We start from the raw sequence: 16,855 nt of genomic DNA, 5'->3' as shown, positions 1-16,855 counted from the left end.
GGGATCGGGAACTTTCGGGGGGTTGTGAGGTTATTACATGGGGGGTCGGGAACTGTCAGCCTCCACCCCAAACCCTGCTTTGCCTCCAGCATTTATAATAGTGTTAAATATATTAAAAAGTGTTTTTAATTTATATGGGGGGGGGTTGCACTCAGAGGCTTCCTATGTGAAAGGGGTCACCACTGATCTAGCTGCTGTGCAGATGTCTGTGATGGAAATACCTCAGGGCTTGTCATCCTTGCAGTTAAATTGAGTTTTTCCCTAATTTGAGTCACGTCCCTCAGAGGTCATGTTTTCTAGACCTTTAATCATTTTGTGTGGAAGATTGAAAAAATTGGGTTTGTTTAGTCTGGAACAGAGAAGACTGAGAGGGGACATGATAAGTTTTCAAGTACATAAAAGGTTGTTACAAGGAGGAGTGAGAAAAATTATTGTTCTTAACCCCTGAGGATAGGACAAGAAGCAATGGGCTTAAATTGCAGCAAGGGAGGTTCAAGTTAGACAGTAGGAAAAACTTCCTAACTGTCGGGGTGATTAAGCACTGGAATAAATTGCCTAGGGAGGTTGTGGAATCTCCATCATTGGAGATTTTTAAGAGCTTGTTAGACCTGTCAGGGATGGTCTAGATCAGGATGGGCAAACTTTTTGGCCCAAGGGCCACATCATTGCGAAACTGTATGAAGGACAGGGTAGGGAAGGCAGTGCCTCCCCAAACAGCCAGGCCCCTGCCCCCTCCCACTTCCCACCCCCTGACTGCCCCCCCCACGCCAGAACCTCTGACCCATCCAACCCCCACCTGCTACTTGTCCCCTGACCGCCCCCTCCCGGGATCCCCCGCTCCTAACTGCCCCCCTCGGAAGCCCACCCTCTATCCAGGCCCCCCTGCTCCCTGTCCCGGGACTGCCCCGACCCCTATCCACACCCCCACCCCCTGACAGGCCCCCCGGGACTCCCATGCCTATCCAACACGCCCTGCTCCCTGTCCCCTGACTGCCCCCCCCCCCCCCCCGGGATCTTCTGCCCCTTATCCAACCACCCTCTGACTGCTCCAACCCCTACCCACACCCCCGCCCCCTGACAGGGCCCCTGGGACTCCCACGCCTATCCACCCCGCCCCCATCCCCTGACTGCCCCCCCCCAGCCCAGAACCTCCGCCTCATCCAACTGCTCCATGTCCCCTGACTGCCCCTTATCCAACCCCCCCCCCCCCCCCGACTCCCCGCTCCCTAATCATGTTTCTCAGAGCGGCAGGACTGGCTTATTGGAAACCCCGGGAGGTGGGCGGGCACAAGCTGTGCTGCCTGCACAGCGGCGTGGCTGTGGGGGAGGGGGCTAGCCTCCCCGGCTGGGAGCTCAAGGGCCAGGCAGGACAGTCCTGTGAGCCGTAGTTTGCCCACCTTTGGTCTAGATAGTACTTAGTTCTGCCATGAGTGCAGGGGGCCGGACTAGATGATCTCTTGAGGTCCCTTCCATTTCTATGATTCTAAAACTCCTTATTTTTAGTGTGGGGTGTGCTTTTAACTTTAGTTGGCCCATCAGGGGTATAGATAAAGCTCAAGTTAGCATGATTTGCTACCTGCTAACACAATCAGTTTGTGCAGCTCAAAGTGTTTTGTGGTGGGGCAGCTTTTGCTCAAAATAAGGTAACTCGAGAGGAGTTAGGTATAGATAACTTGATTGAACTTGAAACTGTACGCTAAGGCAGACTGTGGTGGCTACAGTGTCCCAGTTTGAAGAAACTTTGAGGAGGTCATCTAATTTCAGATTAACCAGGTCATAGCAACATGAGGAGCAATCAGACATCAGTTTAGTTCTCTGGGTTGCAGCATTTTCCAATGAGTTGGTTTCAAAAGAAAAACCCACTTGTCTTTCTCCCTGGAGCTAATGACTGCTTTACTGATAAGAATTTTCTCAATGGGTGGAGTTATTTCCATTATTTTTGTTTTTAATAGATGTTTACTATAAAAGACAAAGGTACATAATGGAAGTATAAAAAGTAGCAGTTGGCAGGTAAGCACTACACAATTTGCACTGGATGATAAATGCTCTTCCTCGCAGTTCTGTGGGGCCTTTGCTGGTTTCAAGATTGTGCCAAGTTCTCTGGGAAGCTCCCTGGCCCCTTGTTATGAAACAAACCCTGTAATTCATTCTATCATGTCAGGCAGGAGCTCATACCTCTCAGTGCAGTGAAACTCAAGAGTCTTACATTAATGGGGCTTTTCAAACTGCCAGGAAACCTTTAAGTTCTGACATTTCAACCTTTCTCTGTGAGAGGCATCACCCAGAACATGTTTGCTGTAAGAATTGCAGGAGAGACCGAAAGAATGGCTCTCCCCTCTGTATCCTGTTGTGTGGACATCCTTATGCCTGCTTTTCAAGTATTGTATTTAGGAACATCTGGGCCCAATTTTGGCTTCAGATAAATACATGTAACTTTCATTGAAGTAAATTAAAGTTGTGTGTGCTAATCAGAAGTCAGAATTGGGCTCGGAGTGTGTGGCTGCCCAATACTGCAGTTGGTGAAGATATCATTTGTTAACGTCAGAAGCAGGAGGTAATATCACAGGAGCAGGAGGTGCCGGTCTATATAGACACTTAATTTGCAGCAAACCAGAGTGTAAATCTACCTTGTGTTAGCCTGCACTAAGTGCCCATATGGATGTGCTGCTGCACACAAGAGTTCTGTAGTGCTCTTTGCTCTACTTCGCTTTGAAACAGACAATTAAAGCACACTAGAAGTTGCAGTGCATGGCAGCAGGGTCCACACAGGTGCTTAGTGCAAGGTAGATTTATGCCCCAATTTGCTACAAACTAAGCGGTCACCTAGACAAGCCTTAAGTGACAAGCTGAACTAAAGAACAGTCATAAAAAAGGAATTTCAAAAAAATACACAAAACCTCCTGTGTACTCGTCTCAAGAAGTGATATGGGTAACCTGCAGTTAGTGAACATCAGTATATTTGATGCTTTTTATTGTGGGGTCAAAGACAGAAAGGTCTTTGCAAAAGTCAATCTGTTTTTGTTAATTTTTGCAGTTTTGAACGGGAAAGACTGTTGTACATGAAGTGGGAAAAAGTCCAAATTATATGGAACAAAAGTACTATGTACAAGTGCAGTCCCACATCACACAGTATACACTTATGCAACAGTATTACAAGTATTTTTTACAAAGGGGTTTTTACATGTACACAGTAGATCAGCGTTTCTCAAAATGGGGTCCGTGAGGGTACTCCAGGGGGTCCACGGGCCCTGCTAATCATCTCCCGCTCCCTCCCAGTGCCTGCTGTAGGTCGTGGAACAGCTGTTCAGCAGTGTACAGGAGGTGCTGGGAGGGAGAGGGAGGAGCGGGGACAGGGCGTGCTTGGGGGTGGGGCGGGAAGAGGTGGGGTGGGAGTGGGGCCTTGGGGAAAGGAGTGGGGTGGGCCCTGGGGCTGAGCAAGGGACTTGGAGGGTCTGTGAAATTTTTTTAAATCAAAAAGGGGGTCCTCCGGTTGTTAAAATTTGAGAACTGCTGTAATAGATCAATGAATAAAGGAAACTGAATAGATAGAATCCCAGTCTCTGTTTTATATTGTATCTGCATGATAAATATCCCTAATTGTCAGTGATAAGAAGTAGGGAAGACCACTGAAGAGAGAATGGCAACTCCTGCTCACCTTCAGGATTTGTGTGGTATATCATTATGTATTATTAATCATGTTTATTACGGTAGTTCTTAAAGGCCAACCAAGAATGGGACCCTGTTACACTAGGTGCTGTGCACTCGGGACTGCCCTGACCCCTATCCACACCCCCACTCCCTGACAGCCCCCCCGGGACTCCCATGCCTATCCAACGCGCCCTGCTCCCTGTCCCCTGACTGCCCCCCCAGGATCCTCGGGAATCAGGGCAGTCAGAGAAGTACATAGTCCATGCACTGAAGAGCTTACAATCTAAATAGACAAGGCAGGCACAGGATGTGGGAATGGGTATAACACACAAGCAGAGAACAATATGATGGCAGCAAATTACGTTAGTTCTATGATTTTTTTGGAGGGGGGGGCGTAGGGGCTTACTTAGGAGGGGATAAACTAAAGAGGAAGGGGAGGAGACAGCAGGGGTTATAATTATCATGTCCAGAGTCTGAAGATGCCTGTTAGTAAAACACAGGGAAGCAAAAGCAAGAAATGTTTCTTTTTAGGGAGAACTGCTTATGCAGGTATTGTCAAGCCTGCTTTAGAGACTCAGCCTCTCAATATATTTACATTATTAGAATTGCTCAATTACTTTGATATATGAATATGGGGATAGGTACAGTCAAGGCTAATTCCCCACTCTGGCACTTTGAGTGCAGAAGGTGGAGGCCCACAAGGATTCAAAAAAATAATATTGGCCACTCCAGGCTGGTATTAAACTCCCAAGGTCACAGTTTCTCTCTGACCTTGGATGGGTAGATGCTGGCACCAGCCATGTGCAAAAGAACCCCTTGAGAACCAGGAAGGCACACTTGGGAATTCCTTCCTGTGGGGTACTCTCAAGCCCTTTCACACCCTCCATTCTGGGGAAGAGCTGAGAATGAAAACAAAGGAAATTTGCTGTTGCTCCCAGCTAATTAAACAACATATCCACAAACCTCTTAGGACACCAAAAATCCAATCCTGTTCTTAAAAAAGGTAAATTTTATTAAAAACAAAAAGAAAGAGAATACATCTGAAAACTCAAGCTATTGCTAGATTTTAAAAGAAACAATTACAAAAATTAAGCATCAAGATAGCTCTCTTGAGGTTCAGCTTAAAGGTTACAAGCAAAACAAAAGCATCCGGGGTTAGCACAGAGGAGTCCATTAGCTGTAAGAAATAAACAGAAATAACCCTAATCACATCTTCCTAGTCATTACCTGATTTACTTACATATTTGAGGTTTCAGATAAGTAGGATTGAGGTATGATTTGTTGCTTTTTCATACCTAGTTTTAAAGCTGCTTACAGCATTGCTGCTCTGTGTCGCTGCTCCCTGGAGAACAATAAAAGCAGACAGGGAAGTTTTTTTCCCCATTTTAAAAAGTTCTAGCCCTCCCATTGGCTCTTTTGGTCAGGTGCCCACTCCTTTCCTTTTACCTGTATCAGAGTAACAGCCTTGTTAGTCTGTATTCACAAAAAGGAAAGGAGTACTTGTGGCACCTTAGAGACTAACCGATTTATTTGAGCATAAGCTTTCGTGAGCTACAGCTCACTTCAAGTGAGCTGTAGCTCAAAAAAGCTCATGCTCAAATAAATTGGTTAGTCTCTAAGGTGCCACAAGTACTCCTTTCCTTTTACCTGTAGGCTTGTTAACCCTTTACAGGTAAAGCAAGTAGAGTGCAGCTACTAAGAGGAATTTTTTTGGCTGGCTGGCTGGCTGGATGCCCATAAAAGGGAGCTATTCCCTCCCCTTCATTTATCACAGGTACTAATGAGAATTTCATAATAGTGTCAGAGAAGTGAGGAAATGCAAAAGGAAATACACTGTCATTTCTGTGGCCTCGGTAGGGAAACATTTGGCTTCCATCATAAAGCACTGAAGCAACAGCTGCTCCACTGCTGAAACACTGAGTTTAAAATGTGTGTGTAAAAGAATATGAACTAAGAAACAGGTATAGAGACAAGCACTAAGTTCTAATTATTATTATCAACCAATTCTCATAGACCCCTGAGGTATAGGAAATAGTATTCCTATATTACAGATAGGAAAACTGAGGCGGGTTAAGTGGAAAATGTGACAATTATTTGACTTGTTCAAGAGCTCAGAAAGGCCTACATCAGAGTTAGAACCATAAAGTTCCTGGCTTCCAGTTCTGTACTCGATCACTAGAATACACCTCTCTGAAAGTGTTCCTTACTTAGTTATCAGCTGCATGCATTGACCCAGATATGTTTGATACATTACTTCATATGTTAGGGATTCAGAATGGTAAAACACAATGCAAGAGTGAAAATGAATATTCTTTTCCACCAGTTTCACTAGCATGTCTTTCTATGAAATAACAGCATGAGCAGAGCCCTTCTGCTTTGATAAAGGTGAAACTTCAGTATTACTGAATTCCTACAAAATATTCAAGTTACACTTGGAACTCTTCAGAAAAAGTAAATCAGAAATTATCTTTTATTTTTGTAATGTTTGAAGACAATCACATGTGAGAAGAATAATTGTGTATGTGTGTATAATATATATATATAAACACTTCACCAGCATAATTGACTTTCACTGCGCCCATGTGAGGTTGATAATGAGGTGAATGTAGAGGTTAAGTGACTTGCCCAATGACACAGAGCAGGTCTTGAGTAAGAGTTAAGATTAGAATTCAAGAGTTCTTGTGTCTTAGTTCCTATAAGCTAGGCCGCATTTCTTCTCTCTATTCCAGTCAAATATCTGTCTGTCTTGTGTTAAGGAGTAAGCAGTAATTAAGGGAGCTATTTCTCGTGGTCTCAGAACATTGCTCAGTATGCATATATGTCTGTTGTTAGTTTACTGTGACTTGTAGATATGAAAACAATAATTGTAATAATGAAAGATACACTGTATGATCTTTGTTTAGAGTAACACATGGAGGACATTGGAAGACTCTCCTTTCAGTTAAACTGGTAAAAGATCACTTGGATGGTTTTAAAGGTAATTTTTTATATTTTTTGTGTGCAACTAGAAATTGCAGTAAATTTCAGTTACTTTCATACTGAAATTGAATTATTTTTCTCCCAGTCATTTAAACACACAAGTACAATGATAAACAAATGTATGTGCTGAAGGAAAATTATCTGCGTGGATGATGGACTTATTTAGCTCTAATTTATGGGACACGGTGATATACTTGTTCATTACAACCTAAGAATTGGGAAAACATTCTGAATTTGGAAAAAGTAGAACAGACAACTTTTCCTGTGCCAACTATTTTGAAAATAGCTTTTACTTCCAACTTTAAATATTATGGCTTATTTCATTTTAGATGTAATATAAACACCTTGTTTTATTTATTTTGTGCTTACCCGAATTGAAAAGATCCATGTCTCTTTAAAAAGATTAAAGATGTCATTTTTAAGATATGGATACTATTTTGGCAAATTTCATTACAAAAAAGTATATTGGCTAAAATTATTGTTCAAGGTGTACTAAGAAAATCAGAAAATCAAAGCCAGGAACCCAGTAGACTTTTGCATTTGCTTTGATGACAGAGTATTAGTCAAAAGCTTATATAATTTTACTATCTGAAATTACACAGGAATGGCCACTGGGTATCCTTGTTTGCTATTCCTGAAACTGTGATTTCTTCACACAAAAGAAAAAAAAAATCCCTAATAATTTTACAGAGTTAAAACTAGAACTGGTCAGAAAAAAATTAGAAATATTTTTTTCTTCAGAATTTGTTTATTTCATTGAAATCAACACATTCTGCAGGACTGTGTCAGTTTTGACAGAATTCCTCTAGAAGCTTGGGGGGGTTTCATCAGTTTTCTGCCAGTTTACCAACTTGATTCCTCTTCTGCACACCTGCTAGGCTTCTAGGCAATCCTGGCTCCTCAGCAGCCCATTTTGTGGGCTGCCCCCAGCTCCGAGGCTTGTAGCTTCTGAACAGCCTTGGTTCCCAGGGCTTCTAGGCTTCCTGGCTGCAGGCGCTACCTTGGAGTTGGAACACCCAACCGGGCAGACTGCCCTGGAGTCAGCACTCTAAGGGCTTCCAGGGTCCCTGGTTTTGTGGCAACCTACCAGGCAGACTCCCCCAGAACCCAGGCTCCTAGTAGAACTGGGTATAGAATGAGCATTCCAGTTTGCAGAAAATTTTCAAAATTTTGAATTGGGTTGAAACCACTTTTTGGAATCTCAAAATTCTCCGCTGTTGGCAGTTCACATTGGCTGCTTAGAAGTGGGCCTGGTCTTTATTTGGATGGGAGACCTCCAAAGAAAATCCAACTACTGCAGAAGATCGTATTGATGATCTGTTAAGTGATGTTGTTTCTCCAAATCAATTCTAAATCAGTGCCAACAAGATATAAAACTGAGGTTTTGGCCAAATGTGGTCATTAAAGATCACATGATACTTTAAATAAGTGATGGGGGCATTACCCCCTTAAACTTTGTATTCTGTTGAGACTCCAGTCTGAGCAATTACATTCTGCCTACCTAAATTTCAGCTGCAGTTTCAATCAGTTAAAGTATCTTTCTTTATTTCCTATCTTAACCTGTTGTGTAGAGTTCACTTAGGCATTTAATGCTTGTGGTAGGTGAAATGATACCTGTGTGTGTTTGTAAAGCAATGTGCACAATTCTGATTGAGGTCTGTGGAAGTTCTGTGTTTGGAGCAAATGTGTGAAATAAATGCAGAATATACCATTGATATCTGCATCGTAGATAATAAATTTGCAGTGTGTATAGAAGGTAGCTATTTTGTGTATAACTTATACCATTTTGAGGTCCTTGGGATCAAAAGTCCAGTCTAAACTTCAGTTGTAGCAGTCTTTATTTTTAAAAGAAGCAAGGAGGCTAGAAAGCAAAAGATTGTTTTAGGATTTTGGGGGCAGGGTTTGAATGTATAAAACAAACAGCATCTTAGACATGCAAAACAGTCACAGAAAAAGTCAACCAGTAAGTATCTGAGCTAAATACATTGGTTATGTCAGACAAAATCAAATAAATCTATTATTGAAACCCTAGATATGTACATTTTTAGCTAAAAATATTGATTGCTGCCTCTGGATGTTTATATTATACAATCAGATAAATGGGCAGTTTTTTACTTGAGGACTATGATCTGTCTTAAGATGGAGTTTCTCTGTTGAGCAAGAAAAAAAATCTTGTTTGCTGTATTTAGCTGAATGTTGCAGCTGGTTCCCTTATGAGCCACTAAGCCTTATAAGCTCCAAGAATTCATTTTCTCTCATCAGTAATGCTCAGTGTATTAGAAGATCACTCCACTCAGTGTTCTTATCACTTAGTATTCTGGTGGTGTGTTTATTCCTTAAGAATTTTTTCCCCAATCTCTCCCTCTTCCCCCCACTCTTGTAATTCTACTGATTTTTTTTTTCCCCTGGTTACTCTGGGTTATTGAATTTCAACTAATTCTACATCATATGATATTTTTCAAACTGAATTGGTGTCCAAATAACTGCTCTTTCCAGTGTAATAGCTCCAGAAAAGTGAACATTTGGAAGAATAATCAGATTTTTTTTTTCACACTTATTGGCGGGAGGGGTAGCTCAGGGGTTTGATCATTGGGCTGCTTAAACCCAGGGTTGTGAGTTCAATCCTTGAGGGGGCCATTTAGGGATCTGGAGCAAAAACTGGGGATTGGTCCTGCTTTGAGCAGGGGGTTGGACTAGATGACCTCCTGAGGTCCTTTCCAACCCTGATATTCTATGATTCTAATACTTCTTGATACAGCCTTTAATATGGGTACTAACGTATGTGACAGCAAATGCATTGGATTATATAAAGACACAGCTGTCATTTTTTGCAGCTTCATGTGTTGACATTACATGCCAATTATTGAATGAACTAATTTTCATATTTGCAAATAATCTGCATATACGTCATTTTAAACCATTTTGGGAATTCGTGCTTATGAAAGGTATCCGCCTCAGTTCAGCCTTGAGTGTCTAGGAATTAAGATTCAGTTTCATAGTATTTTCTCCCATATGGATCATCAACAGAGATTAAACCCAAGGTTTTCAGCTCAATAATACAAACCTTTTCTACTTGAGCTGCAGGATTAGTTGATGAAAGTTATTATCAGGATAGACTGATTCTATTTAAATCAAAACAATTTAAATCACTGATTTTAATTGTGATTTAAATCAGCAAGAAGGAAACATTGATTTAAATCATCCGTTTTAATTGTGTTTTTCAATAGTACTTTTTAATTATTTTCCAAAAAAAGATTAATTCTTATTCATGTCCAGTAAAGCAGTGCTTTTCAAATTTTTTTTTCTGGGGACCCAGTTGAAGAAAACTGTTGATGTCTGCAACCCAACGGAGCTAGGGATGAGGGGTTTGGGGTGTGGGAGGGGCTCAGGGCTGGGGCAGAGGGTTGGGGTGCCGGGAATGAGGGGTTCAGGGTGTGGGAGGGGGCTCTGGGCTGGAGCAGAGGGTTGGGGTTTGGGGGGGGGTTAGGGTTCTGGGCTGGTAGTACAGGCTCTGGAGTGGGGCCGGGAATGAGGGGTTTGGGGTGCAGGAGGGGCTCCGGGTTTGGGGAGGGGCTCAGGGCGGTGTCGAAACAGGTAGGCACTAGCCTACCTTAGCTGGGCAGCACCGCCGATGGGACTTTTAACGTCCCCGTCGGCAGTGCTGACCAGAGTGACCCAGTGTCTGTCATGCCGCAACCCAGTACTTGGTTGCGACCCAAAGTTTGAAAAATACTGTAGTAAAGCTTGTTGATTTGCAACTAAATATAGACTTTCCACTAATTTTGCTGCTTCCTTTTACTCACGAGGAGGATATACTCTATCTATATGTTTGTTTAAGCAATTATGTAGCATAACTTACATTTTTTTCAGATTCTTAATTTTTATGTATTTTATGTTAGAAAATGGTGACCAACTCATTTTATTTACTAGATGATTATTAATATTTTACTTGCAATTTGCATCAAGTTCTATTTGGATGAATATTCAAATACAGCACAATTTTAATTGTTTTATTAAATAAAACTACATTAAATGTACTGGCTACATAAGAAAAAAAGTTAGCAAATGTGTCTTACTAATTTATTAAAAGGAAGTGTTATCTTTAGTTAGCAAACTGAATGATTGTTTCTGGTCAACATATCCTTCAAGGTTCTGGAACTATTAGATCTTCTTCTCTCACACCTAGTTGTTGTTCCTAGGGCGGAAGAGGAAAATGAACTTTCCTGCTTTTTCAGCTCTCAGTTGGTTTCTTAACTTAGAATGAACTAGTCATTGAACTGAACTAGTTAAATAAACTGAAATGAAGAAAATATTCTCTCTGCACTTGGAGAAGAGGCTTCTGCTGTCAAAAGCTGGTTTAGCAAGTCGTCAAACTCTGCTCCAGATGCTTAGCCAGTGTTTTCCACCAATTCAGTAGTGTGATTTTCTTTAAAACTTGGCAGCAAACATGTGCTTAATATTTTTTTTGTATTTAATTTAAATTATTTTAATAGATTATAATAAGTTTAGGCTTTAACATAGGTTGCCAATTTCAAAATTAATTTACCATAGGTTAATTTAATAAATATGGATATCTGACTTAAATAATAAAAATAATTTATTGTTTTTAAATCATCAGGTTTTTTTTATCCACCCTAGTTATTATCCTTGATAGGGACTGACCCATAGAGGGGACACAACACACATTTGACCAGTACACTGTATAATTAATTATACATGAGATAGCACTGAAATATCGGGGATCAGGATTCCCAGATTCTATTCCTGATTCTGGGAGCAGTGTGTGGTCTGTCGATTAGAGGTAAAATAGCTAAGGACATATTTTCGCATATTCATTCTGAAAGGTAATGTAGCTAAGTGGTAGAACAGTGATCTGTTATCTTAGAGACCTCAGATTTGTTCCCAACTGTTCCTGAAGTAATCTTGCACAACTTCTCAGTCATGTAAAAATGGGTGAATGATAATTGCTTTCCCTAAGATGGCAACGTTACAGGTCTGTTTGAGGTCTCCCTGTTGGATACTCACCAGACTGGTGTGAGGGGATCCAAATGCAGAATCCCACATGCCCCTCACTTGCTGGGGCTGGGCACTCTTCCTGGCTTTGGCCTCTAGGCACACGCCATGGTATAGACCTCATATCTGATACCTCTTTTGGTAAAGCCTGGATTAACCACTGTGCACTCTGTACACTTGCACGGGGCCTCCATCTCAGGGGGGCCCTTGACCAGCAGAAAACAAAACAAATATATCCCATTCACCAGGTTGCAATGCCAGTCTCTCAGATTTGGCCCAACTACTCCTCTGTCATGACAGAGGGGCAGCCAAGCCAAACCTGAGTGGTGTGGGGCTGTGTAAGTGAGGGGCACGCAATGAGAGTGAGTGGAACTGGACATCTGGCATCAGGAGGATCCACCCTAGCCTGGGACAGGAGCAGTGCCAGTGAGTGGCCAGGAATGTAAAGGGACTAGTGGTGAGTTGTTGGTGGGCTCTAAGGTGAGTGGGGACTCTTTGTGGGTGAGAGGTTGGGGATGAGTGGAAGATGTTGGAGGGAAGGACCAATGCAGCTGAGGTGTTGGGGGCTGCAGTGAGCCAGATGTATATCAGGGCTACTGGGATGTGTGTAGGGATTGTCAGAATAAGTGAGGGCTCTGATGAAGAGTTACTGGCATATCTGTGGGGTGCGAGGGCCATTCAGGAGTCTACGTGAGGGGTGGGGAGAGGAGCATTTAGAGTGTGTGTGTGTGTGGGGGGGGGTACGTATGGGGCAGGGGCACTTTAAGGAAAGTTGGTGAGGGGACAGCTTCCACTGCACAGGGCCCCAAAACTCATTAATCTGGGCCCCATCTTGGTAGTGGGGACCCTGCCCTTGATCCAGTTGGACACGCCCTGAAACTAGTGCCCTCTATCCCAAGCAGCTCTTGCACATGCCCCAGAATTGCACCAAAGGGGTATGAAGAAGTCCGCAGGAATACTAACAGTGTAGGAGCTGGGACTAGTCCTCATGGTCTTCTGGTTTTGAAGTCCAGTGCATGTTCCCCTAAGCTATTAGATATTTTGTGGTGAAGTCTCTAGCTCATTTTTCTTTGTCTTCCTCACCTACTCGCCATGAAAATGCATGACATTTTACTAGTTAATTTTTGTTTTTTCTCACTGTCTTCAGTACAATATGCTATACCATATGGAACCTTCCATCTGTGGAAAAGAGAATATATAACAAATATATATACAATGCAGCAATATAGTTTGTCACAATTTAAAAAAAAAACACACATGGAAACATGGCTTCAATATAAAGAGAATCTGCTTTGATTATAATTTTCATCCCAAACTTCCAGGTAAATCACAACTTTCCATTCATCAATTAGGTCAGCAGTTAAGGCTCACATTTCTGGGCTGCTTTGTGGCCTATTATGCCAATCCAGTTAGGGCATGTCAAGGTCAGGAGCAGTTCTCTGGCTATTCTGGGCTGCCAAATGGCTCCATAGGGATCTATCACAGATGTTAATTTTTATTTGAGAAATATGTGGTATTATGTTTGATATTTCTTTATATGCAGCATGGCCAATTTAACATTAGTGTGGGAACCTTCACCTAAAGGTACCCCGTAAAACTGTTCAGATTGAAGCTGGTGTAGAATGCAGAGCTTTGTTTGAGTGCATCATCATCCTGGGAACATATGACACCAGTGCTGTTAGATCTGCTTTGGTTGCCCATTGAACTCCAAGTGGAGTTTTGAGATACTGTTTAGAATCCATAAAGCCCTAAATGGCTTGGGACCAACAGGCCTAACAAATCATTTCTCTCCAGGTCCTTCTGCCACAGCTGTAGTCCCCAGAGGTTCCTGAGCTGGAAACTTCTCATTAAAAAAGACAGAGGAGCTAGCGAGCAAACCATTTCCTGTGAGGGCTTCCGAACTTGCTCCGTCCATTTCTGATCTGAAATAGCCCAAATCTGGCAACTGTCCAGACACACTGAAAAATACTTGCATGTATCTGGGCTTTGGAAGACAGCTGAGATGTGCTTTCCTCAACACTGAACAGCTGGAAAGGACCTTTTTGTAGGTGGCTGGCCGAAGTTCTGTGGAGATAACTTTAAAGCTCCTGGGATTTTATTGTATTGTAAATGATGTGTAAAGGCATGTAGAGTATTGGATAGGTGTCTTTTTTTTTTTTAATTATATAAATACATTTTAAAACAGAATAAAATTAATATTTTCGTGAACATTAACCAATGGAGTTTGCTCAGACTTAAAAATAAATCACTTTTGGTCTTAAATTGAACATGGGGAGCACTTTTTCAGAAAGTCATAAGCAACAATGGGAGTGTCAAATGGAGTTCCCTTTTGTTAGCTGAAATATTGCTGCCAACAACACTGATAAATTCAGCAAGTAAAGTTAAGAAAAATGCTGACAGTAGTGTCATTAAATATTTATACTGTATAGTAACATTTGAAATATGGAAAATAAGTAGGTGTAACAATATCTGTTTAGGACCTCACCCCGCGCTCATTAAAGTTAACAGTAAAACTCCAGTTGACTGCACTGGCGCAAGATTGTGCGGTGCCATATACTGCTATCAGTTTTTAAGATATTAGCTATTTAAATCAGTGGGGAGTTACTTATAAACAAATGGCATGATATGGCTGTTCTTTCAAAGTTTTGGTTCCAATATGAAGATCAGTTCCAGTTTTATATTCAGTATGTATTAAATGAAAGGATTCCAAAAGAATACAATACCTGGACTCTGTAACTCCTTCTTTGCAGAAGGATTTTTTTATGTGGTTCTCATAATCAATACATAATGTCTGGTGGAGCTTTGGGTTTCCAGGTAGCTTTTCTTTTTCTTTTTGCCATTAACATTGAGAATGAAGAAATGTTGTATAGGTCTCAACTAGGGCTGTCGATTAATTGCAGTTAACTCTCAAGATTAACTCAAAAAAATTAATTGCAACGAATCACAGTTTTAATCGCACTGTTAAACAATAGAATCCAATTGAAATTTATTAAATATTTTGGATGTTTTTCTGTATTTTCATATATATTCTATTCTGTGTTATAATTTAAATCAAAGTATATATTTTTATTACAAATATTTGCACTGTAAAAATGGTAAAAGAAATAGTATTTTCATACAAGTACTGTAGTGTAATCTTGTTGTGAAAGTGCAATTTACAAATGTAGATTTTTTTTTTGTTACATAACTTCACTCAATAACAAAACAATGTAAAACTTCAGAGCCTGCAAGTCCAATCAGTTCTACTTCTTGTTCAGCTAATCACTAAAACAAACAACGTTGTTTACATTTACAGGAGATAATGCTGCCCTCTTCTTATTTACAATATCACCAGAAAGTGAGAACAGGTATTTGCATGGCACTTTTGTAGCTGGCATTGCAAGGTATTTACGTGCCAGATATGCTAAACATTCATATGCCCCTTCATGCTTCAGCCACCATTCCAGAGGACATGCTGCCATGCTGATGACGCACGTTCAAAAAATGTGTTAGTTAAATTTGTGACTAAACTCCCTCTCGGATGATGAAAATGAACATGCATCAGTCCGCAGTGCTTTGGATTGTTATCGAGCAGAACCAGTCATCAGCATGGGCATGTGTCCCCTAGAATGGTGGTTGAAGCATGAAGGGACATATAAATCTTTAGCACGTCTAGCACGTAAATACCTTGCGACACCGGCTACAACAGTGCCATGAGAATGCCTGTTCTCGCTTTCAGGTGACATTGTAAACAAGAAGCAGGCAGCATTATCGTCTGCAAATGTAAACAAACTTGTTTGTCTGAGCGATTGGCTGAACAAGAAGTAGGACTGAGTGGACTCGTGGGCTCTAAGATTTTACATTGTTTTATTTTTGAATAAAGCTTTTTTGTACATAATTCTACATTTGTAAGTTCAACTTTCATGATTGCACTACAGTACTTGTTGGAAAGTACAGTACTATTTCTTTTGTCTTTTTACAGTGCAAATACTTGTAATCAAAAATAAGGTGAGCACTGTACACTTCGTATTCTGTGTTGTAATTGAAATCAGTATATTTGAAAATGTAGAAAACTTCCAAAAAATTTAAATAAATGGTATTCTGTTATTGTTTAACAGTGCAGTTAATCACAATTGATTTTTTAATCACTTGACAGCCCTAGTCTTAACTTATTTTTCACATTAAGTAATAGAATTTTGGGACACACAGGAATTCCTATGGTTTTTTTGGCATTATGAGCTAGAATTGTATCCCAGTAATTTGACAACTTTGGACCAGTCCAAAGCATCTGAAACAGGGTACTAATCTTATTTTACATCTTTAGCAGCAGGGTGGCATTTTTGGCAAGATGCCAATTTGCATGGAGTAATTAATATCTTCTGTAAAAGACTGTAATATGACATGAAAATTTTGCACTAATTACAATGGTTCTTTTATTGCTACATATCTCTTGCTAATGTGTTTCAGACCAAGTGTCTCTGATGGCAGTTTCCCATGCTTTTAAAATGTTACTTATTCTTCTGTGGGAGCCAAATAATACTGAATAGATTCTGATAACTGCCTTATGCATAAAAATAATCTTGATTGCACTGTGAAGCAGCGATGCTTATGTTTGTCTTTTGTCTCCATCTGTTTGCATTGTTGCTGGTCGTGATGATTTAAGACTGTCAACTGCTTACTTCATCTCTGTGATAGAACAGATATAAAACCGCCTCATGTGCACAGCAGATAATACTCTCATCTCTTGTTTAGATAGTCTGCAGACATGCAAAGACTGTATTCTAAGTTATGTTTAGGTACCTTGTTGCTCTGAGCCCTGGTCTACACTAGGACTTTAGGTCAAATTTAGCAGCTTTAAATCGATGTAAACCTGCATATGTCCACACGATGAAGCCCTTTATTTCGACTTAAAGGGTTCTTAAAATTTATTTCCTTACTCCACCCCTGACAAGTGGATTAGCGCTTAAATCGGCCTTGCCGGGTCGAATTTGGGGTACTGTGGACACAATTCGACAGTATTGGCCTCCGGGAGCTATCCCAGAGTGCTCCATTGTGACTGTTCTGGACAGCACTCTCAACTCAGATGCATGATTGTTTGCCGTTGCTCTGACGCAGGGAGGGGCGACTGACGACACGGCTTACAGGGTTGGCTTACAGGGAGCTAAAATCAACAAAGGGGGTGGCTTTACATCAAGGAGTATTTCAGGCAGGACTTCACGGAGGGTTCCAATAAGAA

General features: G+C 41.1%; 1 protein-coding gene across 9 annotated transcripts in view; it reads left to right on the top strand.

The window, feature by feature from the left end:
- The window catches only part of SHLD2 (shieldin complex subunit 2), a 75,959-nt gene that overhangs the window by 2,972 nt on the left and 56,132 nt on the right, over positions 1 to 16,855 (top strand). For 6 of the 9 annotated variants that reach the window (XM_073353335.2, XM_073353339.2, XM_073353334.2 and 3 more), the window contains exon 2: positions 6,552 to 6,625. The exons of 2 other annotated variants lie outside the window; for them this stretch is intronic. The gene's annotated coding sequence lies outside the window, so the exon portion shown is untranslated. Of the gene's footprint in view, positions 1 to 1,952; positions 2,011 to 6,551; positions 6,626 to 16,855 lie in introns of all 9 variants that reach the window. One more of the 9 variants, XM_073353336.2, reaches the window with a different exon arrangement.

The sequence above is a fragment of the Lepidochelys kempii genome, chromosome 7 (genome assembly GCF_965140285.1).
Source record: "Lepidochelys kempii isolate rLepKem1 chromosome 7, rLepKem1.hap1, whole genome shotgun sequence".
In the NCBI taxonomy this organism is placed as follows: domain Eukaryota; kingdom Metazoa; phylum Chordata; order Testudines; family Cheloniidae; genus Lepidochelys; species Lepidochelys kempii.
This window is presented reverse-complemented; position numbering and strand designations above follow the sequence as displayed.